The sequence below is a fragment of the Agelaius phoeniceus genome, chromosome 5, assembly GCF_051311805.1.
Source record: "Agelaius phoeniceus isolate bAgePho1 chromosome 5, bAgePho1.hap1, whole genome shotgun sequence".
Classification (NCBI taxonomy): Eukaryota; Metazoa; Chordata; class Aves; order Passeriformes; family Icteridae; genus Agelaius; species Agelaius phoeniceus.
The window spans coordinates 43,399,878-43,423,235 of NC_135269.1; the positions used below are offsets into that span (position 1 = coordinate 43,399,878).

Below are 23,358 nucleotides of genomic sequence, written 5' to 3' on the forward strand. Positions count from 1 at the left end.
GCTGGTAACACCTCTGCTGCCTTGCTGGGGAAGTACCAACCTCGGGATGTTCCATGGCTCAAAGCCAAAAAAGAGATTTCATGTATCTTTGCTATGGATCATCTCAGCAAATTTTCAATCCCAGAGGCCCTCCAGGAAGATCTGGATGAGTCCAAGACAGAAAATCCACAGCCTAGTTACAAGAGGCCAGATGAGCTATATAGCACCCATATATGAATGCTGTGCATTTTTTAAAGAATTAAATAATGCCTCTCAAGAATTTCAAGTGCCAAGTTTTATGAGCAAAGAAATCTAGCCACAAACATCTTGAACTGGTACAGAGCTTATTTCACAAAGGGTACTAGCAAGCACTACTAAGTGGTAGGCACACCAGACTAGCTTGCTAATTAGATAGACAGAGCTATTTCCAGGCACTATTTCCACAGACTTTCCAAGGTTCATACCCTGCTGGGAAAAGGTTGAGGTCCACTGCGATCAATGGAATCAGTTTTGGATTTATATAACCTGATAAAATGTCTTAGACTTCTGAAGAACTACTTTAATGGATTCCTACCAAGTTATATATGAATTGCTTTGAGGAGTTGGAGTGAATAGGAGAAATCCTGTAAAAGTTTCAAGCCTTTGTATCTTTTAGTGCTGATAAAGGATTTATATTTTACTTGTTTCAACCTTGATAAGAAATGAAAAAGTATCTAAACTGACTCTGTAAACAATGCAAAGGGTCAACAAAACCCCAGGAAAACAGACAGTACTACTGAGGAAAATATCTTTAGATGAAAATTCAATGGAGTTGCATGAACTCCAGGTCTCTTAGGAAAATATTACTTCAAATCTCTATTGAATACAAGAAAAAAATTAGAGGTAAGTGCAAGTGTGGTAATAGAGCCCAGTGAAACACCATTTAATGCACAAGGCCCAAGCTGTGAGGAGGTAGTCAACACGGCTAGTGATGGCAACTGAGAACTGCACAACTAGCACCAAAATCCTCTCTGCTCTTATGGCAAACATTATTTTGCATACACACATATTTATAAGTCTGTCCTTACTTATTGATGCTATTTTTCTTCATCTTCACAGTTAGCAGAGCAAAACCATCACTGCCTATAGGATTTGTCATTGCAGGCTACACATGAAGACTAATCCCTAACACAAATTTGTCATTCTTATCCAAGTCAGGAGGCAAATCAGCACAGACACGAGCAGTTTAGCATTTCACAACTTTGTAGCAATACTGCATGCTACAGAAAATACATCTATCTGTTCTCACCTGCAGGGAAACTGGCTTATCAAAAGTATTTCCTCCTTCACCCTTGTTTTACATCTGAACATAGAAACTGAAGTGTATGTGTAAACTCTGATGTTCAAGCTTCTGATGACCCATGAAACAAATCTACCTCACCCAACCAAGTTAATGGAAGGGCAAACACAAGTCCCACTGGGAATAATTTTTCAAACCATTAGGGTTGGGATAAGACAGTCACATGTTTTGCTTCAATAGCTGGAAAAAAAATAGCCATACCACTGCACTAATATGTGCATTTAATTTAGCAGCCCAGTTGACATTGCTTGTGACAGCCTTAACTTCTCTGCAAGACACTGTATGCCTACTGCTTTTTCTGTTTCAAGTCAGAAGATAGTGCTTTTAGAAGGACTATGTTTTTTAGAAGGACTGACTTACAGCCAAAGAAGTTTGGTAAAGCCTGTAAAGAGATGCTCCAGCAAGCTGCACCTCACCTGGGAAACCTAGAAGGTGAGTAGGAAGACAAGGTTGCACATACATAATTTTACTATTGGTTGAAGTAAGGAAAGATGGACAGAGGGGCAGAAAGCTTTGTGTGGAAATGTAGGTCTCTAGATGAGCCATGCTTTCATTTTTAGTAATGTGCTGCTCTTTCATCTCAGCATTTTATGCTGCTGGTTCTCATGAGACAGTGTCCAACTGCCCCCCAATACACAGTCAAGACGGTGAAGTCTCTGTTCAATGTGCTCTGAAGAGAGGCACAAAACAGACTGCAAAGGAGGAAAGTGCCCCCAAGAGACTCAACATCTCCTCAGAGCTGGCCAGGCAAGGAGATGTTGGCCTGATGGCTGTTTTGACTGGGTCTTGTGTTTGACAGCCCTGAGGAGGATTGGGGAAGAGAATAAGGCAAATCAGTTTATTTATAATTCCCTTCTTAATGCTTCTGTCCTTTTCTGTCTGACTCAGTCTCTGCCCCATAGATGGAATTTCCATGTCAAAAAACCACAAGGCATTTGAATTAATTTTAGTAATATTGGTCCTTATTCATAATATTGTTACATTATTAGGATAACTATAATAATTCAGAAAATGCACATTGTTTGTATTCTTTAAATGTTCATTCCATTTGCCTTTTTAAAGAAAATTATAGTTTTGTTGTGTTTTTATAAAGATCCAAAGTATTTTCACAGGTGTCTCCTCTCCCCCTTGCCCAGGCAGTGTAGCCACAGTTGGATTTTCATGGGGGCAATTCAGACCTGAGATTTCCTTTCCTCCTGCACAGAGGTGATCCTCAATCTCTGCCTGCCTGCTCCCAGAGGCTGGGTAGGAAGGGCAGAGACAGCTTCTTGGCCCCTAGATGAGTTCACCAACCATGGGAGAGCAAAAGTAACTCACTGCATGTGCCAGACAGGCTCACTGAAGTGTTCCCAAACTCATGGGGTCGGTGCTAGGACTGCTGTCCTGCCTGTCATTCTTTTCTTACCATAGCAAACACTTAGCTTTCAGTCTCTGCCCTTGTGCTTTCAAGGGACTGTCAGCAGCCTAGCTCCTGTAACACTGAATGGAGCAAAGCATGGGACAGCCCACACACACCCACAACCAACTCCGCTGCTCTTGTGCTGGTACTGAGCCACTCCCTCCCTGAGGAGCCAGCAACCCATTTAAGGGTTCACATTGCTGCAGTGTAACCCAAGTGACATCAATGATGCTCCCATTTGGCACCTGTATTTATGGTAGTTATGGTCTCAACATTATGATAGAAATTACATAAACCAGATCTCTGCAGCTTTCACAGCTTCTTTGTAATAACTGAGACCTAACACAAATATTACTCTGACTTCATCCAAGCAAATTCATAGTAAGTTTTGGAAAAAATTATGGAAAAAATTTTAATAAATTAGGTCTACATCAATTTTCTTACTGCTTTACAGAAATAACCTTGTTAAAAACGTTAATTTTAGTACAGTCGATTAGTGATACCCACTGTGTTTCACAGACTTAGCAAAAATCAGAGCAATTTAAATCAAATTGAAGTGTGTTCACTGGGTAGGCATATGCAAGAGAAACCACAGAGGGTTGTTAGTCCCAGGCACGTAGAAGGTAGCCAATACAGCTTTCCTGGTATATTGCTGGAGCAAATGACAACACAAAAGTGATGCTAGGTAGAAGACCAGCAGGTCTGCAAACATCAAGGAGGAGTTGGCTCTCTGCAGTTGTCTGAACTGTGCCTCCTGCAGTTTGTTATAACATCACTCGCACATGGAAGCAGATGGTTTCCTACATATCAATTTACTATGCCTCTCTTTCACTGATTTTTTTTCAGCTCCGTCTGTGCATTTTTATTCAAAAGGGGACCATATGGTCCCTCTAAGGTAGTTTATAAATAATTGTATATTTACAGTAGCAATTGAAACCAGAGTCACATGCTTGCCTTCAGGAAAGCAGCTGAAAGTAGCTGGGTACTATAGGATTTGGAATTATTTTCTCAGTACAGCATAGAAATATGCAATGAATAATTCAATAAAAATTGATCTCACATGGCCTTCCTGATTGCATTTGTCCTGCTACTGCTGCAAAACACAAGGTTCCTAATCAGAACTGGTCGAAGAGAGATGGGTCATGTGCACTCTGACAGCATTGCTTCCGTCCATCATTTGCAGGCTGGAGCAATGATCCCTGCTTTGTGAAGGGCTGGATTCAGCTTCCAGTGAAAGAGGGCCTAGGAAAGATGGTGCTGTGTCCCTAGGAGACCCTACTTTACTTCATCTTTGAAGCCTGCAGGGGCTGCTTTGAACACCTAGTTCAGCCCTTCCCCAGCAGGGTAGTTTTCCAGCTGCAGATTGTTGGAGGGCAGCCAATATTTAGCTAGCATCACTTCCTCAGATTCTGAGGATTAAAGGCTCCTGTGAATGACTGCCACCCTAGTGCTCCTTCTGCTCACCCTTCCCCTTCCTCCCTGTGGGCCTGTTTGGCCATATCCTTCTTCAATCTCAGCAAATTACTCTAAGAAAAAAGCCCAACTGTCTGAAGAAACAAGACCAAAGTTACTTGTATAACTTGGTGACTGAAGTGACTGAATTAGGGGTAGCCTTGCCTCCTCCTCCTCTCCTGCCCCATATATTTTCAGCACTGTCCTTGTTTTTGCACAAAAGAATGAAAGACAAACCTGCACCTCCCCAGTACCAAGGGAGGGTGTACAAGGTCAGATGTCTCAGATATTTTTTCTTCCCACTGGGAATAAATTGTCAGAAGACTTCATCTCCTGCTTAGATCAATAAATAAGAGCATATTTTTAAGTGCCTCACATTGATATTATTGGCCAAGATATGCGAGTGAGAGTGCTATTCTGGAAAGTTCAATATCTCTTTGTAAATCCTGCCTACTTACTTAGGGCTTAACTGGGGACACTGGAATAAGCATGGCCCCTGACCCACTAATCCCACACCTTCAGCCTGAAACCTGGGCTCCTCTAAAATGGAAAATCCCGTACTCCAATTCCTACCTCATTTACCACCCCCCTGGCACAGTGCATTTGCGTATCTGAGAAGTAGTATCTGATAAAAATGAAGATAAAACTGATTCCACTGAGGTGGTAACATTATCATTCTCTTTACTTTCCTTTTTCTATGTCTTACACTGCTGATGGCTAAGGAGATTTGCTTTTCATCATGATCCTCTGGGTTGATGCCTAAGAAGAGCACTGCAAGCTGTGATTTACCAAGCTAGGAGGCAGGATTAGGTGGTTTATGTAAGCAAGACAGCAAAATCAATCATGAATGAAATCTAGACTCGTTCCAGTGTTGTGTTGAACCCTGCCTTCTTGCCTTCAGCTTGAGGAGAAAAATTGCAGAGATCTGTACAATGATTTGAGAAGTGGCTTTGAAGCACTGTCCCTTCTCCTCCTCTGCATCTTGGCTGTTCATACTGCCAGATGCTGCCAGCATCTTCTGCCTTGGTATCCACACATTCAGCAGTATCACATGCAGTAATATGTGCTGATGTGTTTCTCTCATACAAGTGTGAAAGACAAGCAGTACAACATATACTTGAAGCCCCAGCTGATTAAATCTGCTCCTCATTCAGTTATCAGTAAATATGGTCAGGAGTAAGGTGATGGTTTGCCCACCAAGGACATGGTGACCATGGGGACAAGAATTGCCAGTCCTAAGCTTCCTCAGGTGAAATGATGGGGTGGCATGTGGTGGGCAGTGGAGCAGACTGGGTTTGCAGGGTTACAGAACATCTCCTTCAGAGATGTCAGGTCTCTGTGGTGCTTCATTTTTTTGCCTTAAGAAAGCCAGAAGATGTGTTGCCTAGAATTGCTGCTTTTTTGTCACTTTGTGGTTCTTTCACTGAGAGGGTGAGGAGGGCTTCCCACCCACATCCCCACTGCAGCTGCCGACTGTCCTGTCCACTCCTGCACCTTGGGTAGGTTACCCTGCAAAAGCATCTGCAGGAGCATGAGCTTCTAAATGGAAAGCCACTCACCTGCTGTTATCTTCTGTATTGCTGGATGGAACATTTTAGCTCTCTTTCCTTATTTCAAGAGCAAAAAAAGAAGTTTTGGTTTTCACTGTTTTTCTTTCTAAGCTTGACAACCAGACTGTTCACAGTAACAGAGTAAGGTACGCATTAATGTGTTTCCATTAGCAGGACCTCTGACTCCACAAAGTTATTTAGGTTCCTAATAATAAACACAACCACTAGGCTTGCCCTTAAATTCAGATCTTCAGAGTATTTCAGTTTGGAAATCTGAAATATCTCTGAAGATCTGAATTTAAGTGGCCATATCAGCAAACCCATGAAACTAATATTACACAGACTGCTATCAAATCCATAGACTAATCAGCCAAAATATAGAGGTTGCTTTTTGCTAATGGCTTTCATTAATAATTATTCTGCTGCTATTGGTAATAATAAACTCTTTTTCTCCTGATAGGATCCCCTTAAAAGTCCCAATGCAATGCTTGATACAAATACAGTGTATCAGTTCTGTGCTTCTGTAAAAGCTCCAGATGGTAAAACTGACATAAATATGAGAAATATTTTTTCTCTAAACTAGTTCACTGTGATGAAAGGAGTAAGCAAAATACCTGAGAAACCTGGATTTTTAAGGTGATATTGTTTCATGCACTGTTATTGGTTTAGCAATCCTACCTTTAAAGGTATAGACCCATTCTAAATATACTACACCAGATAATACCCTAATGCAAATAATTATTTCATTGATTTAATCAAAGAAATTTAACTTTTGTTAGGTAACAACCAGATCCAATAGTATCTGTACTCTATTTATAGCTTTACTCCAGAATTCCACATTGTCCCTGACATAGTAAAATGACACCTTCCACAAAGGCACGAAATCCACTGACTTCATATTCTAAACAAACCATTGTTAAAATAAATGGAAGTCTCTTAATTCTTAACAATAGTGAGTCAGATGGATCTGACCTCTGTGGGTGGGACTTTAATTATGCCCACTATGTTTAAGAAAGTACAGTGCTGTAATAATATTATTCATTGCATTCCAAGAGTTCCATCAAAGGCTTGACAATCCCAGGAAATGATGCACATCCTCACTTACAGTACTGCTGAATTGCTACATATATCCGGTCATATAAAAGCTGATCTTGTGAATTTTTGGAATTGCCACTTAATAGGAACTAATAATATCTAGTTGTCCCTTTCCCTATGTGAGTCATTGTGCTCAATCACAGATTTTAGCCCTCTCTAAAAAAGGATAAGCAGAATAAAACTCCAGCAAAACCCAGTGGTATCAGTGCTGTGCAATGAAGTGTTTGTGATGGGTGGAAGGAAGAGGGTGAATAAGTGGATATCTGGTGGGGAAAGCCAGGGATGGTAATGTATAGAGGCCAGGAGGGCTACTGTAGGGAGGGAGATTGCAACGTGACATAAAAGTGGTGTCTCCACTGAGTCTGTGGTTTTTTTTCAGCAGCTCAGTTATGAGTCAGAACTGCCCAGCACAGACTGCCCTCCTGCAGAGTGCCATGGTGCCACCTACAGCTTCTTCTGCTTGGCTGCTGGGAAACTCCATCTGAAGAGAGAAACTCCATATCTCCTTCAAATGGTGTGGCTAACTGATACTTAACATGACAATTAATTTTGAACTGATTTCATTGCAGTGAACAGAAAAGTTGTCTGAAAGGAGTTGCTGCACTAATCCTCTTCTTTTTTTTTTTTTTTTCCTGGAATTGCAGGATGCTACTGCTCAGTTAAACCTCTCAGTCACAGCAGCAGTGTCCACAGAAACAACTGCAGCCTTATTCCAAATCATAGGCTGTGTTTTAGATCCTGATGAAATACAGCTTCTTGGTGGAAATTGGTCACGATATTCAACATTCAGAAAATTAAATTCTTCCCCTAATCTTATTTTTCCATTGCAGCAGTTAGGTGTGTAGCTGGGGTCCTGTGCTCACTGGCACTCAATCTCTCTGTTTAGCTCTGCTGAAAGGCTTGCTAAACCTCTTCCCTGTTGACAACTGCTTTTTCTCTGTGTTTGCTCTCTATTTGAAAGCCTACTGATCATTTATGTCTGGAAGACAACAAAGAGGAAACCTGCCAGCACTCTGGGAGGCAGCACCTCTCCTCCCAAGCCAGAAGGAGCATCTCCTGGGATGATTTGACCTCCGTCTTCTCAAACCTAGCTCCACCATGCGGCTGCTTGTGTTAACGGGCATCTTCTGCATCTGCAGGCGCACAATAGCTGCTTGCTGCAATAGTTTTTCAGGAGCTGCCCCAGGAAGGTTCTCCGATGGATTTTTCCAACTGCCCATCCTGATGCTCAGTTGGGGAAGAGGTCCTATTCAAAAAGGACTTTGCATCGTTTCCCACAATTATCTAGGTAACTATAGTTTGAGAAAATATGGACAATTGTAGCTAGCAAATGCAGTTTTTATTTCCATTTAAAATTTTCAAGAATTATTAGTTCAGAATCAAATGAAAATTCACATTTTCCCTCTAAAAATTAGAAATCTGCTTTACAAAAACTAGCACAGAAATCTGCACAAACTGCTGCCACAGGAAGTGTTCCCAGGAGCTGGGGGGAAGAAAGGGAGGGGTAGTATGTACAAGCTGGCTGACAGGAGTTTTCTTGTTGCCACATGCAAGGCCAGCAGTGCTCTCCAGGCCACCACAACACCAACCTCCCACACGAACTAATATTTTGATGTAGTGATAGGGAAAATGGCATCAAGGGAACACTGAGTTTTCAGGGCTAGAGAATGTTCAACACATCTAACATTCTGGAGGAGTTGGCTGCTGGACAGGGGCAGTCTCAGTGCTGCATCTCAATTTGTTAAAAAGGTACAAAATTTCATTTGAAGTCTCTTTACCACTTGTATTATAGACTTTAAAGCAGCTGGAAAGAAGTTGGCAGGCAAAAACACATACTCTTATACTATGTACTTAGAATGTTAGTGGCAGTGTACCTCAATACTTGAAAACACAAAGTTTGCCACAGATCAGGTATAGACTCAGCCACAACTTTAATGCTGAATTGAGCAGGTCATTACTGACTCCCCTTAACAGTTCAGTGTTATAAATAGCTACAAAATATATCATGTGCTCCCTCAGCAGAAATGTGGCTATTTTGTTCACGCTTTATAACACTTCCTTTTCACTAACCTGGGAAGATGGCCTTAATAGGATCTACTTAGCTCTTTTGGAAATTTGGAAGTTTATAGAACTATTCTATTTGATAGCTTTTTTTTTTTTTTTTTTCCTGAAAAGCATCTTAGTAGAAAAGGGTCCTGATGGACACCCAGTTGAACACGTGCCATGAGCCAGCAAAGTAGCCCAGCTGCAAAGAAGGCAAGTGTTAGGCAAAGTACTGGCAGCAGGTTGAGAGATGTCATCCTTCACTAGGGAGAGGATTCACTTGGAGTGCTGTGTCCATTTCTGGGCTCCCCACTAAAAGAGTGATATTGAGCTATTTGAGAGAGTCTAGCTAAGGACCACACAGACGATGAAGGGACTGGAGCACCTCACATAGGAGGCAAGGCCAAGGGATCTAGGACTGTCCAGCCTGGAGAAGACAAAGCTCAAGGGGATCTCATCAGTGTGTACAAACACCTGCAAGGAAGGTGTAAAGAGGATGGAGCCAGGCTCTTTTCAATGGTGCCCAGAGACAGAATCCATTACAACAGACACAGCCCGAAACACAGCTGGTTCCCTCTGAATGTCAGGGCACAAATTGCCCATGGAGGCTGTGATCTCCATCTCTGGAGTATTCAAAAGGCATCTAGACATGGTCCTGGGCAACCAGCTTTAAGTGGCCCTTCCTGAGCAAGGTGAGGTTGGACCAGATGATCTCTAGAGGTCCCTCGCAACCACAAGAACTCTGTCATTCTGTGAATTCTGTCTGATAAACAAATGGATACATAACCATTCTGTGTAGGCATATTACAAGGATATATCCAATGTAAAAAGAAGACACAGACAACAAAGGACAACATCTCACTAAGGAGTTGTGGGCAGCGAGAGCATTTACCTGCAGTCACTCCACCTAAACACATCTATGGTAACAGCAAGGTAGGGGGGAAGAACATAATTAAGACATTCTTTCCTTCAACAGCTGGCTAATTTGGTTTGATGGGTCAAATCCCTTCTGATTTCTGACATTATATGATAGTTACAACCCAGTCCCTCTTTTCATCCTCTGGGTCTGTTGAAGAGATCATGGCTTTTCCTTTCATACACCACTCCAAATTTTCTCTCCCACTTCTGTGTCCCATGAGCCCTCCTTGGGTGACGGGTTCAATACCATGGCAACCTCGCTGTTCTACCATGCAGAGCTGAGAGCAGCAGGGACAGGGACCCACAGCATGCAGTGCCAAAGAGTGCAGCAGAGGGAGTATCAGAAGGTGGTCAAGAATTATTATTGGGAAGGTTATTTTCCTATTTTTAGTTAGTATTTACAAGTGTGAAAATGCTTTGAGTTTTGGCTAATTTTTTCTTTCAGCATTTTAAATACAAAGGACAAGCAAACTTCAGGTGGAAAAAGCTTCACTGCAAAAAATTGTGGCTTAAGTGACAAGAATATTTTTTAATGTAACTATAGGACAAAATAAATCAGAACAGCCTAGAAAAACCTCAGAGCATGGGATGATGAGCCCAAGAAATAATTATATTTCTCCTAAATTTTATAACCTGTGGATAATCTCAGCAATTCAACAGAACTCTTCTCACTGCATAAAACAAACACCTCCTCTAGTCCAGCCTTGATGGTGGCTGCATGAATATGAGCACCATAACATTAACAACTCCTCCACCTAGCTGCCTTCTTCCATAATGTCATCCTGAGCAGCTGCAGACAAGCAGAGGCTTGTTAAAGTGTTATTTTGGGGTAAATGTCAGGAATAATTAATTTCAACATGATTTTGAACATACTGTTCTCAGAGTGTATTAAGTGGGGTATACTTTTAGTAGAGTGGATCCTTAGTTCTTCTTTTGGGTAAAAAGATTGTTTAGTATGCACTAAAAATACTCCAGTGGTATTTTACATGATTAAGGGATGTTCTTTTTAGTGGTGCCCTTATTAGCAAGTGTGCTATGAACAAATGTGTTTATTAGATAGTGAACAGCACTTCAGTTTGCATTGGACCATTAGCTAGCAACTTCTCAGCTGACTTCACTGGCTGATCAGCTGGGGATTACTGTCTAGGGACTGGAATAACATAGCCCAGTTTGGGTGCAGTAAATCACTAATTATGCTGTCAAGATAAAGTACTTGATAATAATACAAAACTAAAAGATTGTTTGGAAAAGCTGATGGTGGTGGTGTTGGCAACTGATGTAATTCATATGAGCTATACAGCAAATAATCTGAAGCCTGAAATTATTTTTTAACAAGTTATGGCGAAGTTTTGTTCTTATTTTAGTCACTTGGATTATTGCCTGTATTGCTTAGGATGTGACATTTTCTGAATGCATTTAAAGAAACACACACAACTCTAAAAGTAGTTAGCAGAAAAAACCGCCTGAAAGTCCTCCAAGAAGCTTCCCAGCCCCTGAGAGCTGCTGCCTCAGAGCAATTTTTTTCCACCTGAGACACACTGAATTACATTTGTTTTCTGCCTTCTGTGAAAAAGAGCCACTCAATCATCACAGGGAATCAACTTGGCTGACTCAGACTTGCTGAAAAGATGAAATTACTATCTCAAAATCAAAACAATTAAGTAAAATAATTTTTTCTCATCACCGTTGCACCGAAACATTACCTGAAGTGAACATGGATTGTATTCTGTGCTCTCTGGGTACTTCGTGACAAGCTTGATTGATTCATGTGGAGCAATCAAAGAGGATATTTCCATCTCTGGTAATCTGCTTTTCCATTTTGCTCATGGTTACCACCTTGCAACAGAGAGCAGAAACAATGTTTCAAACTGCATGGCAGATTATTGTAAAGAACTGTCAGTTTGTGATTTATTTGTATTGTGTGATTTATTTGTATTTTTTTTTTCTAAATGGAAACCTTTGGGAGAGGGACAGAATAGGCAGGAGGGGAAGGTAATGTCTCTCATTATAAAAAGACAGACATTTTCTGGAGACACGGTTCTGCATCATGTTTGTTAACTTCTCTTGCACCACAACTTGATGGCATGTGTGTTGGATTTCAGAGACTCCTGTTCATCCTGCTTACTGCCACTGCTAAAACACAAAGTTTTGGATACAGTTTTCCTCAACAAGAGGAGTGGCAAGTGCAAGAAACTTTGAGAAGTCTGGTGTATGCAAAATCTCAAGGAAGAGCAAAGGACACTGCAGGATTCAACATGCTGGACAATTAAGGAAGATGAAGATTTCAAAGCACCTTTGAACTGTAGTAGTTAATCAATACTCTGGAGAAAGTAAATCTGTGCTAAAGATTCAGCATTTCAAATTAAATATAAGGAGCTCTTCTACAGTAAAACCAGCAAAGGCCAAAGAATGTTCTTAATCTCTAAAGGTTAAATAAGGAATTTCAGAAAAATCAGTCTGTCCATATCTGTCATGGAAAAAAATCAACTAATGAACATTTTGCATCTGTTTAAAAAATAAAAATCTTTTAGATATTCATGTGAGTACAAAAATATTGATTCACATGAAACAAGGCTATTAGATTGCAGTATTATAATGTTATCCAGCATAGTCCAGATTGCATAAACTCTTTGACAGATAAGATGTTTTCATCCCTTTAGGTAAACAAACAAACAAACAAACAAAAATTGGAAAGGAGCAGTGTTTTCTAAGTTTGTTGATGTCTGTGAGTGTTGGGACACAATAAAAGCAGTTCCTCAGTCTGTGGACTGCAGCTGCCTGGGGCTTGGCTGCTGGCTGGGGTTAAAGCATGACACCAGTTAACTTCATTCCTTCTCATCCTCCTCTTGCTCTGTCATACACAGTCCCAGAGCAAAACCTTTTCATCCAATGAGTTCAAGCTCAAGGGTGCCTTAAATTTAACTTTGCTTTTATTTAGCTATCTCCTACAGCTCTTCTAAGATGAAGGGTGGTACTTACAGATAACATTTTAAACAATATTTATGTCAACTTGTTGTTACACTAAGTTTGAGAGAAACCAGTAAGCCTATTCAGGGTGGTGAAGAGAAATGTTATGTAATATGGTTCAGCTTAAGTTCAATGGACTAAATTGGTTAGACAGGTCATCATCCCACAAACTAGACCAAATAATTTGGAACAAGGAAAGTATGGTGGCTATTTTTGCTAAGGAGTGCACTGTTAGATTTTTATTATAAACTGTTAGGTATGTACATAGTGTTAAAAGCTCTGAGGATTTTTTGTCTTAAAACTGTGAATAAATGTGGTTGGTCACAGCACAGTACTAGGATGCAAAATGCTCTTGGGAACTCTTGGAATAATTAAGAATGGTGACAGGATAAGACCCATCCCATTTCTTGCTGAGGAAACAATATGGCTATATATTATAAATTATTGCTAATTATCTCACATCCTGTTTCCTCAGAGCCCTAAACACAGGAAGCCTTTTCTTCTTCCAGATATTCAATATTGCTGTTAATAGCATCTTTCATTTCTACAGTGGGATGTATTCCAGAGAATTACAGTCTATCTCCATGGTGCCCAGTCAAAGTGTGACCAACAACCTGGCATAACAAGAGAAAAATTCCAGTCAAGACCATTACAAAATTCCTCTGATCCTATACAAAAGGGTTGCTGCTACCCACAAAGAACTGAGAAAGCCTGATATCCCAAGGCTTTGTCCAAGATCTTCAGCTTCAGAGCTAGAACATACTTTATTTGAACAGGAAACTCCTGGGAACTGACATGTGGGTACTAAACATAGAATACTGTGAATCTGAAATGTGTGCTGTCAAATTTTATCTGATCTGATTCTGTCCATCTTTTTAAACTCGGTTTTCTCAAAAATTAGGCCAACAGGGACAATTGTATATACTTTACTAAATGGCAAACGTGGCCAGTTCTAATGTATACAGTAGAACCAGTAGCAACTGACCAGTACCTTTGAATTAATTAGAAGACAAAGAAAACCCACCAAAAACCAACCAACCAACCAAAATATCAAAGGATAGGCTTGATAACTTTTTTTCCAACATGGTGGCTAGCACTTGTGACTCTTGGGTTTGTCCTGTGTAGGGCCAGGAGTTGGACTTTGATGATAACTTGTGGATCTCTTCCAACTCAGAATATTCTGTGATTCTGTGATTTATTAAAACAAATAGAAGAAAAAAGGAAACAGAACAGTTGTCTATACTGCGACTGACTATACTTTCAAAAAAGATTTTTTTAGGTGTTAGACCATACTTTTATATTACCTTTGGCTAAAAAGAAGTCTGAAATTCCTCACCAGTCTGTGTTAACTCATCCCACTTACTTTTATTTATAGACTATCACACTGTATTTTAAACAATGAGACTTGCAAGCAAACACATACTGCATGTAAATAAAAAACTAGTCTCTGAATCAAAGTTTTTAAAACAAGAAAAAACTAAAAGCTCTATCACTGAAATAATGTTCTCTGTGCAGCCAAGTATTTGAGGCATCTTGACAAGAAAACATACAATCTACTTACTTGGAGATATATATATATCAGAATTTCAAAATTAAGAATTCCCTAAAAAGAAATGAGAATGCCAGTACCAAAGACAGACACTTCAGAACACCACATTATTGGAACAATGAACTAATCCACTTAGTTTATTTTCAGTTAATTGGGGTTTTTTTTGCATAATATATAAACACAAGACAAATTAAAAACAGCAACAAAAATTTATTGTTGGAAAGAGGGACAGACTCCCAAAAAAAAAAAAACCTCTCTGAAAAAATTATCAAGCTAACAATTTTTAATTATTTCAAGTTAAGAAGAAGACAATGTCCAACACTAATTTTTCAAGAACAACTGCTGCCAAATCACTCTGGTTTCCTTTTATAGGAAAATATCAAGCCCCTTGAATAGGGCAGACAAAGAACTTACCATATATTTGATTTTAGTTGACCTTTCAATATTGTTTACCCTAAAAGAGATTGAAAATTAATTAAAAATGGTAAAAGCAAGTAAAAATCTGTTTCAAATAGAAAGGGGACAATCTGATACCAGCACTTATGGTGGACAGGGATAAGTGAATGGGCTTCTGATGCAGTAGGAAGGATCATAGATAGGAATCAGTACAGCTTTTCAAAAGTATAAATTTTAAACTAGAGAAATGGCCTGCTTGAGGAAGGAGACTTTGGAAGGAGAGTCCACCACTAGAGATCTTGAAGTATAGACTGTGAAGGAGCATCATATATACATGACTGACCCTGCATGGGGCAGAGAGGGTGAATGAGCTCTGAATAAACTCTCAAAGTCCACCTTTTTTATGCCATTTGCATATATCTACATTCTTTAAAAGCTCAAAATCCAAGAGCCCAATAGATTAATATTTTATTAATTAAATGAGCATCTGAAATTGGACAGCAGAAGTATTATATCATAAATAGTTCTTCTGTTCCCTGGGTATAGCATATTTCAGTGGTTTAACTGACGAGTCCCAACAGTGTCACAGCAGGAAGAACAATCCACTATGCTAAAGTTTTTTCACTTCCTCTCTTCCAGAGATAGAATGTAGTACTGGCAGCTTCAAGACCCCAGAAATACCATTTCAGGCTCATTACATTGAAAAAGTAATAATAATAATAAAGTCATTTACCTGTGCCTTCACTGCAATGTTGTGTTAATGGCTAATGGTGTAGGATAGCACAGAATACGTCCAAGTTAAGAATTTAAATTCACACCACAAATAAGCAGTTGTCTCCATGTTCCCCTCTGTGCTCTGTGACAATTCTAGTTTCTGCTCTCATGGATAACTACCATTTTGTCCTCCAGGTGTCCCATGCTTGACTCATGCCTACTTTCATCAAGCATCACCTCCCCTCCTTTGCTCTACCATATTGTGGTCAAAATCTCTTTGTCAGTTCTGCCATCATCTCCCCCTCTCCCTCACCCTAATACCTCTCTTATTTCTAGTATCACAATCCCTGTTGCTCCCCTCTCCAGATGACCATACCCTCACTCACACTGTTCTCCCTGCATGTTTTCCAGTTTTTCTCTGGTACACCTGGCTTCTGATCATACTCAGAGCTGTGCCATGAATATGGCTTTACTTGTGCTTCCACACCATGCTAGCATCTGGAAAGAAATGTAAGTTGGTGAGAGGGTCTGCTTCAGGGAAGTTTCCAGTTCCCATGGATACTGGAAAACTCAGAAAATGTGGGCAGAGTAAATCTCCCAAACAAAACACAGGGCACGCACAAAGGGCCTCCAAAGTACCACTAAAAACTGTGTCTCCTACAGCCTGAGGTTTACTCATGGTCTTTCAGCAGAAAATTCAGATCTAGCTGGAAATGAAGAAACAGCCCTACTCATACCTACCCAGAAAAGACAATAGGCAACAGTAACTGCCTCTGCTAGTCCTATCCTTCACCTGCAAAGGATTTATTGGTGTGGTGTCTACCTCGACTAAGGATAACCTCTGCCATCAGTCACTTGAAGAAGCTGAAGCCTTCAGAACACATTAAAACAGACTATAATGTTTTTACCACTGTAAAACATGAAAACAAAATTTTATCAAATGTCAAAAATCACAAGATTGGCTCCCAGATATTTAAATTTTGAATTTAAGATTCTTCCTTTCAGCAAAACTGGCTGGTGCTGACAACTCATCCACTAATTCAGAAATGTTAACAATTTCTGCATCCATTCCTATCAACTTTGCCCCAATACTTCTTTTCCTGCCATCTTCATCTCAATTCCTAATGACATTTCAGCTATCCCTTCTGGTCAAATCATCCTCCTGTCTTGATTTTTGAGAAAAATACTAATGGTTGCATGAATGACCAATAAATTTAGGAAAGTGCCTGTATCACAGAGTTTGCTGAGATTAGTAGAAAATCAGAGTTCATGACCCTCTTTTTCTATACTGCTGTACACAACCTAAACTCCTCACTTCCCCTTTCAGCAGGCACAGAGCTCACAGGAGAGACACCTCAGGCTCACCTTTGGCAGATCTGACCAGTTGCTCATCCTTGACAGACTGCTTCTGGGAACAGACATCCAACTGGACAGGACTGTCCTTCAGCCCTGACTGGACTGGAAACCTCTGCAGGCTGGAACTACATGTACATAGGAAAACTAAAGACATATTTGCCAGAACTGGCAGGAGGAAAGTCACAGATGTCTGTCACACTTTCCCCCCCTCATCATAAACAGTGTACAGAACACATCCATCTCAAAAGGTGAGTGAGAGAGGTCCAGTTGTGTGAATAGCCATAAAGGCCAGTGCTGGGATGGATGTGAGATAGACAATCAGAGATCAAACGAAAGTACAGACAGCACATCAGAGGTGATGGATGAGTGTTTCTCTTTGCATTCCTCCCTCTCACAGATATTTCTCTTCAGCTTGCCTGGCTCTTCTGTGAAACATGATCTGTGCAGCACAAGTGGGTGACAGCAACATCTTCATGACTTGTGGCAGAAACGGTGAATTCCAACCTCTCTCTGCACCTGTGAGCCCCAAGTGACTTAGTAAACATTTTAATTAAAAGATTCAACAGTAATAAACAGTAACATACAGTAGCTGTGTATAGTATGCCCTCCTTGTGTAGTCAAAACACAGCACTTGTGTTTGTAACAAAGCTTTCTTTAGTGCCAATTTTCCTAACACCTTATTCCTTTATTTATATAATCCCATTGAAGAATTTGAGGAATTTATTAACCTTAATCACTTCAAAGTCAGACTTACCTTAAACATTTAATCTCCATTCCTAAATCTATGTTTTCCAGTATTTTCCAACTATGGGAGTCGTCTTACTTCTTATTACATTTCCCTGCAGCCTTCCGATGAACACAGTCTTTTCCAACCTTCCTGTCACTCTTCTTACATTCTGCCCCACAGCCTGCTCTTACTTAATTCAAGTTCTTCTGATATGATCCTAAATTAATACTCTCTCAGCAATCATGCCAACCAGTTTATCAGAACTCTTGATAAACTGATGCTGACACATTTTACTCTATTCAGGCTGTGACTTCATTGTGAACACAAGGAGACACTAAACCAAGCCTGCATATTTGGGGTGTGAAAAACGCCATTCACTTGTTTTTAAAATTTTAAAAGTTTAATAGTAATAAAATGGTTATAAAAATAGTAATACAATTAGAGTAATAATAATTTGTACAATTTGAATTAGGACAATATGAGACAATACGGACAAAGTTACGGACGTCCGGGTACCTTTTCTGGGCAGCACGAGCCCGAAAAAGGACACCCGTTAACAAAGGATTAACCCTTAAAAACAACAGCCTGTGGCATATTCATACACTTCATAAATGATGCATAAATGCCATTCAAATACAGGATTCTGTCTGATCATCGTCAACTTCCTCTGAATCCTGACAGCGCCTTTGAGGCAGGAAGAAGTTCGTTTCTTCTGATAAGAGGGCAATAAATTCTTTTTCTATGAAAGATTTAGGTGTCCTGTGGCTGCTATCTCACTGCGAGTTCTTTCTTTAAAAAAAGTATCCTACACAGCATAGTTTCTATTTTAACATTTTTTATAACTATATTTAACACACTACTTAAGAGAATTAATACAGCATTACTTTCTAACACAACACATATAATATTCATTTTAATATTTGCGAAAAGCCAATCAGAAAATACATGCATTTTTCACAGGGGAGCTGCTTCCCCTTCCTGCCGTTTGTTGCTATAGCAGGTGCGTTGCCCTGGGGGTTCAGCTGCGGGCTCTCCGCGGCGCCTCCCACGCTCCGCTGCCTCTGAGCCCGAGCTCCGCTGCTCTGGAGCTTGCAGCAGGCGCAGGGCCTGGCGGTGCTGTGTTGCAGCTGAAACGGGGCAGCGCACAGAAGCGGCAGCTGCGCTGAGCTGCTTTCCTGGCTGCCATAATGAGGACGTTTGCCACCACGGCAAACTCTTTTAAAATAAATGGTACGGAAATGTCCAAGGATGAGACGTCACCGTGTCCGTGCGCCCGTAGGCCGCGGCCAGCACGAACCGCCGCTGATTGCGCGGCGCCGTGGGGCCCCGCAGGAACGGCTTTCACTCCCTGCAGGGCCGGACCCACACTGCTCGCCACACCCTCTTGTGGTCACGGGGGTTCGTCCAGTGCGCCTGACTGGCTTACAGCGCTACAATTACTGCTACTGACAAAATAAATTAAATAAAAAAAGGTTTGGCACTTGGGGCGCCCCGCGTCGCAGAAATATGACGTCACCGACCGAGCAGCCATGTCTCGGCCGCGCCCGGCCGCCGCGCCGCCACCAGAGGGCGCCCCCGCCCGCGGCGCGCGGCCCCGCCCCGCCTCGGCCCCGCCCCCCAGCTCATTGGCGCCCGGCCGGGGCGGGGCCACTGGGTCACGTGCCCTCCCCCCGCCCTCCCCGCCGGGAGGTGCTGGAGGACCTATCCCATAATGCTCCCTGGGGGCGGCGCGGGGCGCGCTGCAGGCGTCTCTCTGTGCTGCCGGGGCGCCGCCTCTGCCGGAGCTGAGCAGCGCCCCCGCCCGGGCCCCGCCGGCGCTGCCGCCGCGCTCCCCAGCCACGCGCGGACATGTGGCGGCGCGGCAGGCGCTGAGCGCGCGGGGCCACGCGAGCCCCGGCAGCCCCGAGGCGGCGGAGGGGGCGCGGGCAGCCGGACTCGCCGCTCCCTGCGGAGTAGAGACCGCGCCAGGGAACGTCGCGGCGCCAGGTGAGCACCGGCGGTTGGTGCCCACCGCCTCCCTCGGGAATTTCCGCGCGGCGAGGGAAGTGCTCGGGGCCGCGGGCCGGGCGCTGGCGGGCCGGGAGAGGAGGGCAGGCTGGAGGCGGTGTGGTCCCGCTTCGGCCGGGGCCTTCGCCCCCGCGCGGAGCCCGCCGGGCCGGGGCGCTCCCGCCGCTCGGTCGGGCTGGGGCGGAGTTTGCTGCCGGCTCCGGCCGCGTTTTCCCCCCCTTCCCTCCCCTCCCCACCCCTCTTCGCCGCCCGCGTCGTGGCGCCGAGCGGGAGCCCGGCCCGGCCCGGTGCTGACGCTCGGTGGCCGCGGCGAGACGCGGGTCCGGCTCCCGTGCCCGCCGGCCCCCCTGGGGCGGGAGGGGAAACAAAGCGGGACGGCCGGGGCGATCCGCCGGCCCGCTCCGTGCCGAAAGCTTTTGAGAAGCCGCACCGGGAGGAGCAGCAGCCCTGCCCGCTGACCCAGGAGCCGGGCTGAACAAAGATACGGCCCGCGGAGCGCCGCCGTCCCTCTGCTCCCGGTGGGGTGAGCGCACGACCGGGCGCCTGGAGCTGTAAACACCGGCGGGTTTTGCTGGAGGAGCGGCTCCTGGGACCTGAGAGTTGCGGAGGAAGTTGCACGGAGAGGCTCAGCTCAAAGCCCAGCTCTGCTTTTGGGCTGCTCTGGGATCGCGACTTAGACATCAGCAAAGTTGCTCAGGGGGAGCGCTGGAGCCTGGAAGCAATTTGCCGAGCCACTGAGATAATCTCCAGTTCTTGAATTTTATAGTACATGGTGTCCTAGTTTCTTTTTTTTTTTCCCCTTTGGTGAGTATTAAAGAATATTATTAGCCTGAGCCCAAAATGTAACTCATCTTTGACAGTCCATCTTCACATTTATAACTTCAAAACAAAGCAGCATTGTTAGGATTAAATCTGTCCCTGCCCTCTCATGATGTTTTGTTCTTGGACTACTAATTAATTTTAAATTCTTAAGGAGAATGAAATAACAGAGAGAAAGGTCGGGTAGTTACCGTATGTTTAGTATCAGTAACTAGGTGCTGTTGGCAAAGAGTAATTTATTTAAAATGTCAGGAGACAGTTAAGGCTGTGCCCATCTAAGTAATTATTATATGATGGATTGGAATGTGCATGATTATTGAATAGCTGTTTTAAGTTTGAAATTTTATAGCTTCAGTAACCTTAAAGGGAAATCTAGCTAAGTGTCCAGTGTGAAGTTTGTAGATCAATGATGTGCTGGGGGCTTTTGATTTTCTTTGCAGTGGATCATAGTTTTAAGTATGATCTGACTTAAATTTTACTATGCAGGTGTTCAGAGTCTTACACAGGGGAGAGTCATTTTGTCATGATTTCATTTGCTCTTAGCAGAAATAAGTTGTAGGCTTCTTGAAATGACAGAATGACAAAAGATTTGCTGTTATTTGGTTGATTATATATGATAATCCATATCTCATCTTTTTTAACTGGAAAAGCTGTATTTAGAAACTCATAGTATTAAAAGAAAATGGATAGCATCCTCTTCAGTGGCATGGAAAATACTTGGAAATGATCCCAAGTAGTTTTTCAAGTGTTTCCTGTAACAAGGAATACAGTGTTTGATTTTGTGATTTCCTAAGATGAGACATATTGGAGGTGGGGAGGCTATTTAGGCATTTAGTCAGAATATTACATCTATTTAAGCTTTCTTTTCAGCAGTTTACATTTGCTGATGTGTCAGCTTTCAGAGTGACAAATTACACAAATAAAAAATATGTCATTTTTTTTTGTGTATCACTGACCTTAAAGTCTGCTTTGGAATGAGCAGAGCAGGTAACAGCTTTGTGTCTGTGTGAGGAAATCTGTCTCCCAAATGGTCATGGAAGTGAATTTTTTTTCTGACCTTCTTGAATAGCAGTAATCCTGGGTTGACTAGTTTTTACCTCATATTTGGGTTGCCTTTGGAAACAACTTTCCAAAGTTGAATGGTATATGGTGAGTGTTTTGGCCATGATTTTATGGTTCTCCATCACGTGTGAAGGTTGGCTTTGTTGCATATGTGCAGATTGTTGAGTTTGACCCAATGGGCAGTTGCAAGTTTATCTTATTCTCCAGTTAGTCAGCTATTGCCTTGGAAACATCTAGATGATGAAGAGTTTCTCTGTGCTCTCAACAGGCTGTAGTTTGATGCAGTTGTTGCATGGCTTCTAGCCCCTGGTTTTATAAAACAGACAGTTCTGCTCATCATACATGATTGCTCTTCTCAGGTTACATATGTCTATTGGTTTTTGGTTTTATCCTGTTACAGGGTTTCTTTGCAGAATCTTCTCAGTCTTCTGCTGTCCCGAGTACTAAAAAACCTGTGCAAAAACTTTAAATTACTTAACTTGGCTTTATATAGTAATTAAAGGGTAATTTATCTTTCAAATAATGATGTACTTAGACATACTTTATATTAATAGGGGTGGAAAAACAACTGCTGGTAAAACTTTGTAGGGCTGGCTTGCCATACCTACAGCAAAATTCTTGAAGCCTGGCTTTCTGTCAGTCTGCTGTTCAGTGTTCAGATTTTCTTTGCCAACAGTCTAAGGTGAGGGACAAAAATTGTCTTTCCAGTTAATACCTATGAAAAACATGCAGAACAATTCCTCATGATGGCTAAACTGACTATTCAGTGCTGTCAAGCATTGTTATCAGTTTTTCTGAGTGAATTTTTAAATGGTTATAGTTAATCTGCTAAACCCTTTAAAAAGACTGAAGTAGATTTTATAAATCTTGACATTGTCCAGTTTTTCTGCCTTTTTTTTAGTTACAGGTTGGAGATGCAGTGTTAAGCATCCTCTGTACTCATCAATGCCAGAGATCTCTAAGTGCACATGCTTTTTGAGCGCTTCCAAACAAGGGCTGTTCATCTCTTTTCAGCAGTGTGGACACATTTTGTTTCATCTGTATGTACTAGTCCACCTTGCCCTGAAAGGCAGTGAGCTTGATTGGAGGGTCTGTGTGCAGTGATACTACTTGTTTCATCTCTTTTCACCCAGCTGGTGAGGATATGGACACAATTTGAAAGAAAGTTGCTTGACTTTGATACTCTGAACCAATTGATTCTCTTGTGTAGCAACATAGCTACAGTCATGAAAAAGGAAAGGGAGGGCTCTAGCTGGAAGATGGAAGGTGAGTGTACCTCTACCTTTCTGTTCACTAAAGCTGCAGCTCTGCTCTCTCAAACAGCTGTGTTTGAGAGATTTGTCACCTCTGCATCTGGCTCTGGTGAAGCACCAAAGGCATGATGAGGGTGATGCCTTGGAAGGGCTCTCAGAGGTTGAATGTGCACAATCTGTAAGTGCCCCACACCACATTCAAAAAGTAGTTTTTCTCAGTTGGGAGCTTTAAAAAAAACAACCAACTGTGTTGGTTTAATTCAGCCTGGCTTTTAGTGGGGGCAGAGGAAGCCACAGAGGCTGCTTCTGAGAGAGAAGCTCCTTGAAACTTCTACTGTGTCCAGCAGAGCCAATCCCTGAAGGCTCTGATGGTGGACATATTGGCTGGCCTAATTAGAGAAGCTGGTAACACCTCTGTGATGACATCTTAAGGAAAAGCCATGCAAGGCAGCTGCTGGGGCCATGCTGCCGGGGGCCATCCTGGCACCACAAGTGGTCACACAGCCAGGACTGTGCAGCCAGGGCGAGTGCCCCTGCGGCCGGGGCTGTCTGGGCATGGTCTGCAGTGGGCTGTGCTTGTTGGCCACTTCTAACCAGCCATGCTGCGGGCAGAAGGGCAGGGGTGGCAGCAGCTTCTCCTTTTTGGTGCCCCGCATGGAAAGAGGCACTGAATGGCGCCAGTGGCCAGTGCTGCCCGTGCAGTGCTGGAGGGGACCACATGGCTGACAGTGAG

At 42.5% G+C, this 23,358-nt stretch overlaps 1 protein-coding gene across 3 annotated transcripts in view; it reads left to right on the forward strand.

Annotated features, from left to right (window-relative positions):
* Positions 1 to 19,219: 19,219 nt before the first annotated feature.
* SCAF11 (SR-related CTD associated factor 11) overlaps positions 19,220 to 23,358 on the forward strand; it is a 50,988-nt gene continuing 46,849 nt past the window's right edge. Inside the window, exon 1 of one of the 3 annotated variants that reach the window (XM_054632466.2) lies at positions 19,220 to 19,470. The gene's annotated coding sequence lies outside the window, so the exon portion shown is untranslated. The other 2 variants (XM_054632463.2, XM_054632464.2) reach the window with 2 other exon arrangements.